Source organism: Lathamus discolor, chromosome 4 (assembly GCF_037157495.1).
Source record: "Lathamus discolor isolate bLatDis1 chromosome 4, bLatDis1.hap1, whole genome shotgun sequence".
NCBI classification, from domain to species: Eukaryota; Metazoa; Chordata; class Aves; order Psittaciformes; family Psittacidae; genus Lathamus; species Lathamus discolor.
In genome coordinates, this window is record NC_088887.1 from 18,387,172 (window position 1) to 18,399,331 (window position 12,160).

Sequence of the window (12,160 nt, forward strand, 5' to 3'; positions counted from 1 at the left end):
AAGAGCTCAGCACATTTAGGAGCTTAAATGATTGGGTATAAAAGTCAAACTGTAACATCTTGGTTTTAGACTTGTAATACAAGTGTAGATGCTAACTGCAAGTGTAACAAACCTTTAATCAAAAGTATAACATGCAAATGTTCTCATCTAGATCATCACATGAACTCAAAGAGAAAGGCAGAAGCTGCTAACTGTGAATACATAATCTATGCATCATAGCATAATCAAGTAAGTTTCTGATCCAGGTAGCCCAACACAGAAGGACAAGGACTTCAAAGTAAGAACATGTAGCTGAAATTTCCTTCGGCAGAAACAGTGCTGAAAGCTATTGCACACTATGGCTGTGTACCGCCCTGCATCCTCTTCCTCAACCATGTGAAGCACCAATGTCCTATTAGGAAAGACATAAATACGCTGGCCATGCCCAGTGTTGCCACGCATCCAGTGCTGCAAGGATGCATTTCACTTGCGCCAGCTGATCCAAAAAGGCTGCTCCAACTGGGGATAGACAATGTAAAAAATAACACAGTCACACTGTCCTGGGTTCAGCAGTAGTAGTCATTTTTCTCCTTCTTAGTAGCTAGTGCAGTGCTGTGTTTTGATCTTTTGGCCTGGGAACAGTGCTGATATCCCTGATGTTTTCAGTTGCTGCTCGAATGTTTGGTCTGGCCAAGGACTTTGTGAGCCTCATGCTCTGCCAGGGAGGAGGGGAGGCTGGGAGAAAGCAGAGACAGGACACCTGACCCAAACTGACCAAAGAGGTATTCCATACCACAGCACGTCATGGCCAGGATGTAACTGAGAGTTACCCCGGAAGGGTGGGGACGGCAGGGTTGGAGGAGGTATTGGTTGGTGCTCGGCTGGGGGAGTGGAGCGAGTTATCGGTCAGCTGGTGCTGAGGTGTTGTATTCTCTTCTCTTGTTATTTCCTTTGCCATTATTATCATTGGTGGTAGCAGTAGTGATTTGTGTTATACCTTAGTTATTAAACTGTTCTTATCTCAACCCGTGGGAGTTGCATTCTTTTCGATTCTCCTCTCCGTCCCTCCAGGAGCAGGGGGAGGGCAAAAGGGGGGGAAGTGAGCAAACGAGGTTTGTGATTGGGTTTAAACCATGACACACACACTCTCCCATCTGTTGTTGTAACATCACTGTGATCTGAAAGCACAGTGCACACAGAAAAAAGTTGTTACCAAACAGTTCAACATAATTACAGTCTTCAGGCTGAAATTCTGGCCATGACAATGGTTTGAGAACATCACCTGGGAGCTGCAATTTAAGAGTGAAAATCGGGATTCACTTCCAAATCCAGCAACTGAAATAATCACTAAACCCTGGCTTTTCCAAGTGCCATAGACTACACAAATGTAGTTTTGTACTTGTCTTCCTCCTGAGCAGTTTCACAAAATTTAAGTGAGAAATCTCTTTAAAATCTTGTATAAGATTTTTGATGAGATAAAGGCACAAATGTCACAACCTGAGACATGTCAAAAAGTATTCCTGACAGCTAATGAATCAGCCATTTTTATTCTTTGTAAATACAAAGACACAACTCACAACTGATGCTCAATAATATCTAATAAGCCAACTCTGTCAAATTGTATTTGTTTTATTAGTATTATCTTGCTAGAGTTTATTACAGCACTCACTCAAACACTAAGAGGAAACTGTAAGCTTAATTAATATTCCATTTTTAATAGCTTGGCTTTTTCATATTCCAAATATACTGAAGTAATTCCATTAACTGAGGTCTTTTATTTCCCAGTGGAATTAATTTCAAGCAGAAGCCACTCAACAGCAGCAAGTGCAGCAAACTGAAACACTTTGGCAACATGATTTTGTTTCAGCCCAACACTCAAATGTTGTGCTGGTCCTGCAGCTAATAAACATCTAAGAATACATCCCCACCAAAACAGATTCTCCATCCCAGTTTAGCATGACAGCACGCTACTACTAGGGAATTATTAAGCATTAAATAGATTTTCTTGCCTTCAAGAATAACAAGGACGTACAATGCAGCCTGGAAGGTGAAAATAGGTAACATTTCACTGGGAAAGACTCTGACTGCACCACCCAGGTCTTAGAAGGCAGATGCAGGGACTGTGAGAATGAAGACCTTGGGCCCACTGTAGGAGAGGATCTGGTTCGAGACCATCTTAAAAATCTGAACGCGCACAAGTCCGTGGGACCTGATGGAATCCATCCACGGGTCCTGAAGGAGCTGGCGAATGAAGTTGCTAAGCCACTGGCCATCGTATTTGAAAAATCATGGCAGTCAGGTGAAGTTCCCGATGACTAGGAAAAGGGAAATATAACCCCCATTTTCAAGAAGGGGAAAATGGAAGACCTGGGGAATTACAGAGCAGTCAGTCTCACCTCTGTGCCTGGTAAAATCTTGGAGCACATTCTCCTGGACAGCATGCTAAGGCACATGAAAAACAACAAGGTGCTTGGTGACAGCCAGCATGGCTTCAGTAAGGGGAAATCCTGCCTGACCAATTTGGTGGCCTTCTATGATGGGGCTACAGAATTGACAGACAAGGGTAAAGCAGTTGATGTCGTCTACCTGGACTTGTGCAAAGCGTTTGACACTGTCCCACACGACATCCTTCTCTCTAAATTGGAGAGATATCAATTTGATGGATGGACCACTCGGTGGATAAAGAACTGGCTGGATGGCTGCACACAAGGAGTTGTGGTCAATGGCTCGATGTCCGGCTGGAGACTGGTAACGAGTGGTGTCCCTCAGGGATCGGTGTTGGGACTGGTCTTGTTTAACATCTTCGTCGCTGACATGGACAGTGGGATTGAGTGCGCCCTCAGCAAGTTTGCCGATGACACCAAGCTGTGTGGTCCGGTTGATATGCTGGAGGGAAGGGATGCCATCCAGAGGGACCTTGACACGCTTGTGAGGTGGGCTGATGCAGCTGATTTACTAAGGTGAAGGGATGCCATCCAGAGAGACCCATTGAGGAGTGGGCCCATGTGAACCTCATGAGGTTCAACAAGGCCAAGTCCTTCACCTGGATCAGGGCAATCCCCTATATCAGTGCAGTCTGGGGGATGAAGGGACTGAGAGGAGCCCTGTGGAGAAGGACTGAGGATACTGGGGAATATAAAAATGGACTTGAGCTAGCAGTGTAAGCTCACAAACCAGAAAGCCAACCGTACGCTGGGCTGCATCAAAAGATGCATGACCAAATCGAGGGATGTGATTCTGCCCCTCTACTCTGGTGAGACCTCACCTGTGGTACTGCATCTGGCTCTGGGCCCCCCAGCACAAGAAGGGCATGGATCTGCTAGAGAGGGTTTAGAGGAGGGCTGGAGCACCTCTTCAGTTAGGAAGAACTGAGAGAGTTGGTAGTGTTTAAGCCTGGAGAGTGCTGAGGAGACCATATTACGGCCTTTCGACACTTAAATGGATCTTACAAGAAAGATGGAGACTTTTACCAAGGCTGATAATGACAGGACAAGGGACAACAGTTTTAAACTGAAAGAGGGTAGGTTTAGTTTGAACATAAGGAAGAAATTCTACTATGTGGGTGGTGAGGCACTGGCACATGGTGCCCAGAGGAGCTGTGGCTGCCCCATTCCTGCCACTGTTCAAGGCCAGGTTGGATGGGTTTTGAGTGACCTGGTCTAGTGGGAGGTGCCCCTGCCTGTGGCAGAGCGGTTGGCAGTAGGTGATCTTTAAGGTCCCTTCAAACCCAAACCATTCTCTGGTTCTCTGATAATTAAGAAGTGTGTCCTTGTGAAAGCCTTGTGGTTTGCTTGGGTGTATTTGAAATCCCTTTTCTTGGGGGTAGTGGGTGAAGGGTGAATAGGGAAGACAGCAGGTCACTGTTCTGCAAAATATGTTGCTTTAACCTTTTCATGTGAATCTTAATCCACATGGTATAGATGGAGTCCAGCAGGAAAGGTGGTTGCGTTTTCACTCAGTGCTGGAGATACAGCTTTTCTGAGATATCTCAGATGGTTTTGGAGATTAGAGCAATCCAGCAGCCTTGCAGTTTGATAGTGTTTCTGGGGCTTCACTTAAGATGCAGGGTGTGTTTCTTCATCCTGATAGAGATAATGGGTTTTAAGCAATTACACCCAGGCTAATTCCTTTTGATAAGAGCTCTACATTATCTAAAAAAAGAATCCTAACCGCCTGGGAAAGAACAATGTAAATGTCTCTCTCATGGACTGTTTCTTTTGCTCTTCTCCGATATCTTCAGATGATATGCCACAGATCTTTCAGGCCTTAAAAACCTATCAGTCTTTTTTTAGGTAGGGAGTATTGCTGTCAGGGAAGTGTAATAGTACTGTTGGCTTGCAAGGTGTGGAGGGAGCCCTGCTATTTCAGATGAATTGGGACTACTATGGGGATTACAGCTTCAACATAAGGAATCAAATTTGGTCTCTCTTAAAGGAGCCCTTGTTCCCTCCCTGTGCAGGCTGTCTGGTGGTAGGGAGCAGGTTGCTTCTGCCAATTAGGGAGATGTAGTTTTGTAATTTGGAAAGAATATCAAAAGCCTACCACTTTATTTAGCACAGATTCCACCCCTTACTCTGTGTTTGCACTGGAAAGAAGAATATGTTATTGTTGTGTGTTAACCAGACATTTTAAGAGATCTCATTTATTTAGATTTTTTTCTTTTTCTTTTTGAGACCAGTAAAGAAATTTCAAGTTATGAAGTTGCTAAGCCACTGGCCATCATATTTGAAAAATCATGGCAGTCAGGTGAAGTTCCCAACGACTGGAAAAAGGGAAATATAACCGCCATTTTCAAGAAGGGGAAAATGGAAGACCCGGGGAATTGCAGACCAGTCAGTCTCACCTCTGTGCCTGGCAAAATCTCGGAGTACATTCTTCTGGAATGCATGCTAAGCACATGAAAAACAACAAGGTGCTTGGTGACAGCCAGCATGGCTTCAGTAAGGGGAAATCCTGCCTGACCAATTTGGTGGCCTTCTATGATGGGGCTACAGAATTGATGTACAAGGGTAAAGCAGTTGATGTCATCTACCTGGACTTGTGCAAAGCGTTTGACACTGTCCCACACAACATCCTTCTCTCTAAATTGAAGAGACATCAGTTTGATGGATGGACCACTCGGTGAATAAAGAACTGGCTGGATGGCCGCACACAAGGAGTTGTAGTCAATGGCTCGATGTCTGGCTGGAGACCGGTAATGAGTGATGTCCCTCAGGGATCGGTGTTCGGACCGGTCTTGTTTAACATCTTCATCGCTGACATGGACAGTGGGATTGAGTGCGCCCTCAGCAAGTTTGCCGATGACACCAAGCTGTGTGGTCCGGTTGATACGCTGGAGGGAAGGGATGCCATCCAGAGGGACCTTGACACGCTTGTGAGGTGAGCTGATACCAACCTCATGAAGTTCAACCATGCCAAGTGCAAGGTCCTACACCTGGGTCAGAGCAATCACAGGCACAGCTACAGATTGGGCAAAGAAGAGATTCAGAGCAGCCCTGCAGAGAAGGACTTGGGGGTGCTGGTCGATGAGAAAATGAACATGAGCCAGCAGTGTGTGCTCACAGCCCAGAAAGCCAACCGTATCCTGGGCCGCATCAAAAGCAGCGTGACCAGCAGGTCGAAGGGGGTGATCCTGCCCCTTTAGTCTGCTCTTGTGAGACCTCACCTGGAGTATTGTGTGCAGTTCTGGTGTCCTCAACATAAAAAGGACATGGAACTGTTGGAACAAGTCGAGAGGAGGGCCACAAGGATGATCAGGGGACTGGAGCACCTCCCGTATGAAGACAGGCTGAGGAAGTTGGGGCTGTTCAGCCTGGAGAAGAGAAGGCTGCGTTGAGACCTCATAGCAGCCTTCCGGTATCTGAAGGAGGCCTATAAGGATGCTGGGGAGGGACTGTTCATCAGGGACCGTAGTGACAGGACAAGGGGTAACGGGTTAAAACTTGAACAGGGGAAGTGTAGATTGGATATAAGGAGGAAGTTCTTTCCTGTTAGGGTGGTGAGACACTGGAATGCCCAGGGAGGTTGTGAGTGCTCCATCCCTGGCGGTGTTCAAGGCCAGGTTGGGCGAAGCCTTGTGTGGGATGGGTTAGTGTGAGGTGTCCCTGCCCATGGCAAGGGGGTTGGACCTAGATGATCTTGAGGTCCTTTCCAACCCTAACTATTCTATGATTCTATGATTCTATGATTTCAGAAGTGACCATTTTTTGCTATTATGTACACACTTCTTTATGGGCTTGTTCACCAGGAAACCTTTAAAACCCACTAAGATCCCTAGTGAAAGATATGGCTTGAAGTAAGGAGAGGAGAAACATTCAGCTTGGACCCAAACTTAGCAAGTACAGGGTTATAGAAGAGCATCCAAGAGCCTGACAATGAAACTAATACCAGCAGACTCACACTGACTATCCAAATAACTGCTTGCTGTGGTTTGTACTTTCTATCGAGAGATACCTCTGACCATCTGAAAGACCTCAGCCTCACTAAAAAGATGTGCTGCCATACAGTCAACAAGTCAAGCACTAGTGCACAGACTTCACCAGAGAGCCTCTATAATCTTCACTGCCACCTTCACTGGATGTGTTTGACTAAAATATGGCTTTGTGGGTCATTTTTACTGTCTTGGTTCAGCAAATACGAGGACTATAAAAACAACAGCATTCTGAAAATAACCAATCTATGATTACACATTCTAAAGTAGAAGGAGGAAAAACTGCAAACTAGCTTTTTTCACCACAAAAGCATTCAAATTAATAGCAAGAAACAAGCACAAAATCCAGGAAATAAGCCTAAAGCATGCACAGTCCTGCAGCAACTCAAAGATCCAAATTGACAGGGTGATTTACTGAAGCTAGATTCATAGCCAGATATCTGTCAGTGCAGAACATCAAACATTATTCAGCATCAGAAGATCTCTGAAGGAGAGCAGCCACACCAAGCGTTACCATCTTCTGCTGTAACAAAGATGGACAGTGCACTGCCTCAGATGTGCCCACTCCAGTATCAATCCTTGTATGGTGGTCTTTAGCTAGACTGATTAAATGAGCTCCACAAGCACTGCAGTCCCCAAAGACATCATTCATTTGACCTACTGCATACCCACCAGTGATGGCACAGGCCCTCTTCCTGCCTGCCACACCTAACCGGTGATGGTCCTTGTTATGCAGCATGTTTAGTAGGTAGTAAGTGGCTGAGTCTTTACACAGCCCCAAACAGCAGCAAGGCTTGCTGAATAGTGGTACTTCATGGTTTAGCTATATGTCATAGTTTAAACAAAGTCAGCCATAAATCACGCAGTCGTTCACTCACTCCCCCCACTTCTTGCCCTCCCCCTACACCCGGAGGGACAGAGAGGAGAACTGAAAAGAATGCAACTCCCACGGGTTGAGATAAGAACAGTTTAGTAACTAAGGTATAACACACATCACTACTGCTACCACCAACAATAATGATAAAGGAAATAACAATGGAAAAGAATACAACACCTCAACACCAGCCAACCAATAACTCGCCCAACCCCACCCAACCGAGCACCGACTCATACCTCGTCCAACCCTGCAGTCCAAGCCCTTCTGGGTAACTTCCTGTTACATCCTGGGCATGACATGCTGTGGTATGGAATACCTCTTTGGCTAGTTTGGGTCAGGTGTCCTGTCTCTGCTTCCTCCCAGCCTCCCCTCCTCCCTGGCAGAGCATGAGGCTCAGAAAGTCCTTGGCCAGACTAAAACATTTGAGCGATAACTAAAAACATCAGTGTTATCAGTGCTGTTCCCAGGCCAAAAGTCAAAATACAGCACTGCACCAGCTACCAAGAAGGAGAAAAATAACTGCTACTGCTGAACCCAGAACACTATAGATTTATCCTGGGTTCAAAGTGGAAAGATGTTGACTTGCACCACATCAGTACAGCTCAACTTCTGGATCACCATTACTTCTGGGCAGATAAAGCATGTGCATGCAACTTCCCAAACAGTTTCACTTAGAACTCATAAACCAATCGGTTCCAATTGAAATGAAGCTGCAATGTGACTGGAAGCTGCTCACTGTTACTTTGCATAACACAGTTAACCTGATAAGGCTGTTAAAATGCACATTTAATCAAATAACCACATCAATATAGCTCAATTTCTGGATCAGCCATCACCTAAAATGAAGTAATTCAACACCATCAACTGCCTGAGGGAAAACGTGGGCAAAGACGGACCTCTTCAGTACACAAACATCTTATTCCCCAAGTATATGAGAGCAAAATCTAGAAAACACGTATGATTTAAATAGTTTGCTAGTTAAACAGTCTAAACCTTTTAACTTCCCTGTGCAGCCTGTTTACTCATACCACAGAAAAGGAGAATGCCTTTCACAAGATGGTGGCAGGCAGATGCTTCTCTGTGCTGAGAGAGTGGTGCCAAGGACTCACTTGACCCTTTGAGCCACCATTTCATGGCTGTGGCCAGTTCTGTGCTCTTTTGCTTAGTCTTCCTTTAATAGATCTGTAATTGAAGGACAAGTAGTAACTGATGACCCCTCTGACCCCTGTATCTGGGAATAACAGAGAATTTCCAAGTTTGTAGTATAAAGGACACCTCAAGAGCCATTAGCCACACAACTTGGTCATGTGTTTGCAATAGCTCTGATGGCTGTTTTAGTCCCAGTCAGGTATTCTTGAGTATCCTGGCAGAAAGCTCTGCTTTCAGCATCCATCTTTAAGGCTGCTCACAGACTTGATTGAATGCAAGAAGCTCAAAGCAGCAGTTACTAATGAGACACTGAAACAAGGGGGACAGAAAATCACAAAATGGAATATATCAACCTTTAGAATCAGTTTTAAGTAATGTTAAGTTTGATGGCTTTGTAACAGTAGCAATGGAAAATTACTAAAGTGCATGATACATAGAAGAAAAAAATAGAGTGCAGCTAGAGAACACACTGAGCATTCTTGTACAAGATAAATTGTTATAGTTGACAGAGTTTTAAGAAAAACAGTCTAGAGGAACAGGACACAGGGATAAGGAGTATCTGGGAATGGCAGGTGTCCAGGATGGGCTACAGTTAAACTAACTGGTAAGTAGGAGGACAGAAGAATTATTATGTCTCCTGTGCTAAAGAACCAATTAAACTGGTTTGAGCATCTACTGCGCGTGCTCCAAAGGCTGCCAGAAGTGATGAAGATTGTTGGAAGAAGTAAACGACCCTCGGAGACCACCACCACAATTCTGTACGCATGCGGGGAACTTTCTGGAAAATGACGTAATGTATGTATGCCCAGGGACTATATAGGGATGGCCTGTGTAGCAATAGAGAGACACACATTAGGAGGAGCTATCCCCCATGTCTGCCGGTGCCACAATAAAGAATACCTGCTTGTCAGCTTGAAAACTTTGTTGGCAAGTTTGTTCCTGGAGTTTTCTCCGAATCAACACCAACATGAATAACTTAAGCTGGAATGCTCCCTGAGAACTGGCACATATAGCAGTCTGCAGAATCCTTGAAACACAATGAAGTTGCCCTGAACTACTAAAAAATGGAACATAACAGAGTGATGTTGCTAAGCAGTTTGCTTGTTTTTCCCATAAGAACATGCCTAGATTGGGGCAGTTGCATTTTAGCGTTGATACAGCAACTGCTTGCTTTCCAGTTTTTCAATCAATCTGATGTTAGTTTGCCTTCTTTCACTTTTTTTTTTTTTTCCCCCTGAAATATAATGGAGACATGGATATACTCAGAACCTGACTATTCATGGTCCCAGTCAGCCTGCTGTGGCTGACCCTGCTTGAGCAGGGGGTTGGACTAGACGATATCCTGGAGTGCCTTCCACCTTCAGCCGCTATGATTCTGTAATTCCCGTATCAGAAACTATTGGGGGGAGGGGTGGGGAAGTGTTTCAATACCTCACATTAAAACCAAGGGCTGTCAGTATCTTCTTGGAAAGCACTGCACTTAACTGTGCAGTGCAAACAAGCAATCTTATCTAGGCTACAGAAAACTGTGTTGATGGAGCTGAAATACTTGGAACAGAGTTTCCTGTCAAATGGGTTTGAAAAACAGTAAGACAGCAAACTGTTCTCTGTTTATATCTCTTTTAGCAGCAGTGTGGCATGTCAGTGCTGTACATAGGAGTGATTCATCTGTCACTCTGCACCAAAAGCTTTTCAGTGCAAGCGATCAATGGTCGATCAATACAGAAGTTTAAGAAACAATCTTCAGCGGGCAGCCACAATCTTTCAACTGGAGTAAACTTCCTTCCATTCAGGTGGCGCTTCTGCTGAGTGTAAATGAATTACTGTAAAGGCTGTTGGGTAGGCACGGCATTCCTTTTGGCACAAAAGTACCAAAATACCTGTAAAGCTGAAAGTTAAGCTTTGTGGGCTTTTCTAAAGACAAAATAATTTTAACACTAAAAGCACAGAACATTTTAAAACTGATACATTGGCTTTGTCAAAACAAAAACTTCAGCTAGGTGAAGTTCAGAGTCATCAAATACTGAGATTGCTCTTAAGTATTAAAAAACTGGAGCCAAGGCCTGACATGGTAGTGTTTCTGAATTAATGCAGCTATTTTGAAATGCAAGAACTTTGTTGATAATATCTATCTAGATTCAGTCAGTTGTATTTGAATAGTGATCCAGTTGGCTTACCATTGTTATCAACCCAGACACATTTTGCTTCTTTCCCTTTTTCCTGAAATAGGGTCACATGACCCATTTTGTGCACTTTGTTGCTTTGTGCCTTTTTAAGATAGCCAAACCCTTTTCTGAAGATTTCTCCCAGATTACCAGCTTTCAGCTACAGAATTGTCTGCAGGGTGCTACACGCAGGGTAACCGCAATTACCCACATCTTGGTCACACAATCACAGAGATGCTGATTGGAAGAGGCCTCTGGAGTCCAGCCTCCTCCTCAGAGAATGACTATTGCAGCAGCAGATCAGGTCACCCATGGCTTTGCCTCACCACTCTTCAAAAACCTGCAAGGATGGAGATCCAGCAACGAGAGTTACTTTCCTCTTTCAGTCTTCTGCATACATTTGTTCTTTGGTTGTGAACATACTGATCTTTAACCCACCACACTTCTAAGAAAATGCTGTCTGCTACAGGCATGACAAGGACACAGCAATGTGCCTCTCGGTTGTGCTGTTTCATAAACTGATGGAGCTCTGTCTTCCCTTTCATGCCCATCTTACTTTGTGGAAGACCATTTCTCCGTCTGTCCACAGCCAGTGAAATTACAGACTGCCAATGTAATGAGCGTGTAGCAGTCATCAGTGCTCCAACAGAGTAAGTCTTTAATGCCAGTTGATGCTTAAATCTTAACAAACAAAGCCTCAGCATCACACACCAAACCCCCTTCACTTCTCTTACTGCAATTCCCATTCCCTTTAGGACAGTCACTAAGGTTTCTGTCTAATGCTAATCACTTGTGCCTTGCTAACAATGGCTTTAAGTGGAAAGGGAATCAGGTGGCTCTGAGGGTATTTTTCCACTTTGTTAGTAGGAAAGATTTCCAGGTTCCTGGAAACCCACTCCTTTCTGTGCCCTCATCTCACAACCAGCCTGTTTTGTACCACTGCTAAGCACATACTATGTTTGGGTGTTTTAGCTCCTAGATAGGCTGTGTAACTTATATTATCACCCTGGAGTAAGTGGTGGCATGGAAAAACACCACCCAAAAAGGCAGTGCATCTATCAGCTGGGACACAGGGGACAAGGTGAAAAGCTGCTTGGGATCAGAGGCCTTGTGCAGCATTATCTGCTGTCTCCTCCCTGTGTCTGTAACCACACGGCTTCTCTGTGTTCAAACCCACTCCCATCGGTTCCCTGGTAAGGTGGCAGGAAAACACAGATGTCATCATGACGAGAAAACAGCAAACATCCAAGTCCCCTACTGCATAGGGAGAACTTCTCTAACATCAGTGAGGAAAGAACTCATTTACACACCTGAGGTCTCACATTTCCTACCATGTTTCATGAAAACACATGTACTCATCTACCTCCTTCCCTCCAGGTATGAATTACATCGAGAAATTAAGAACAGGCACCAGGTTGTAAAGCACCAGGTACATATGTTTCCCCTAGGGAAACTCCAAATGAGGCAGTAATTCCAAAACAAAGTGACTTCCTATCTCCTCTCCCATCTTGCAAAGACAGCATGATGTCCTCACATGGAGCTGCTCTGGGCCCCGTTTCC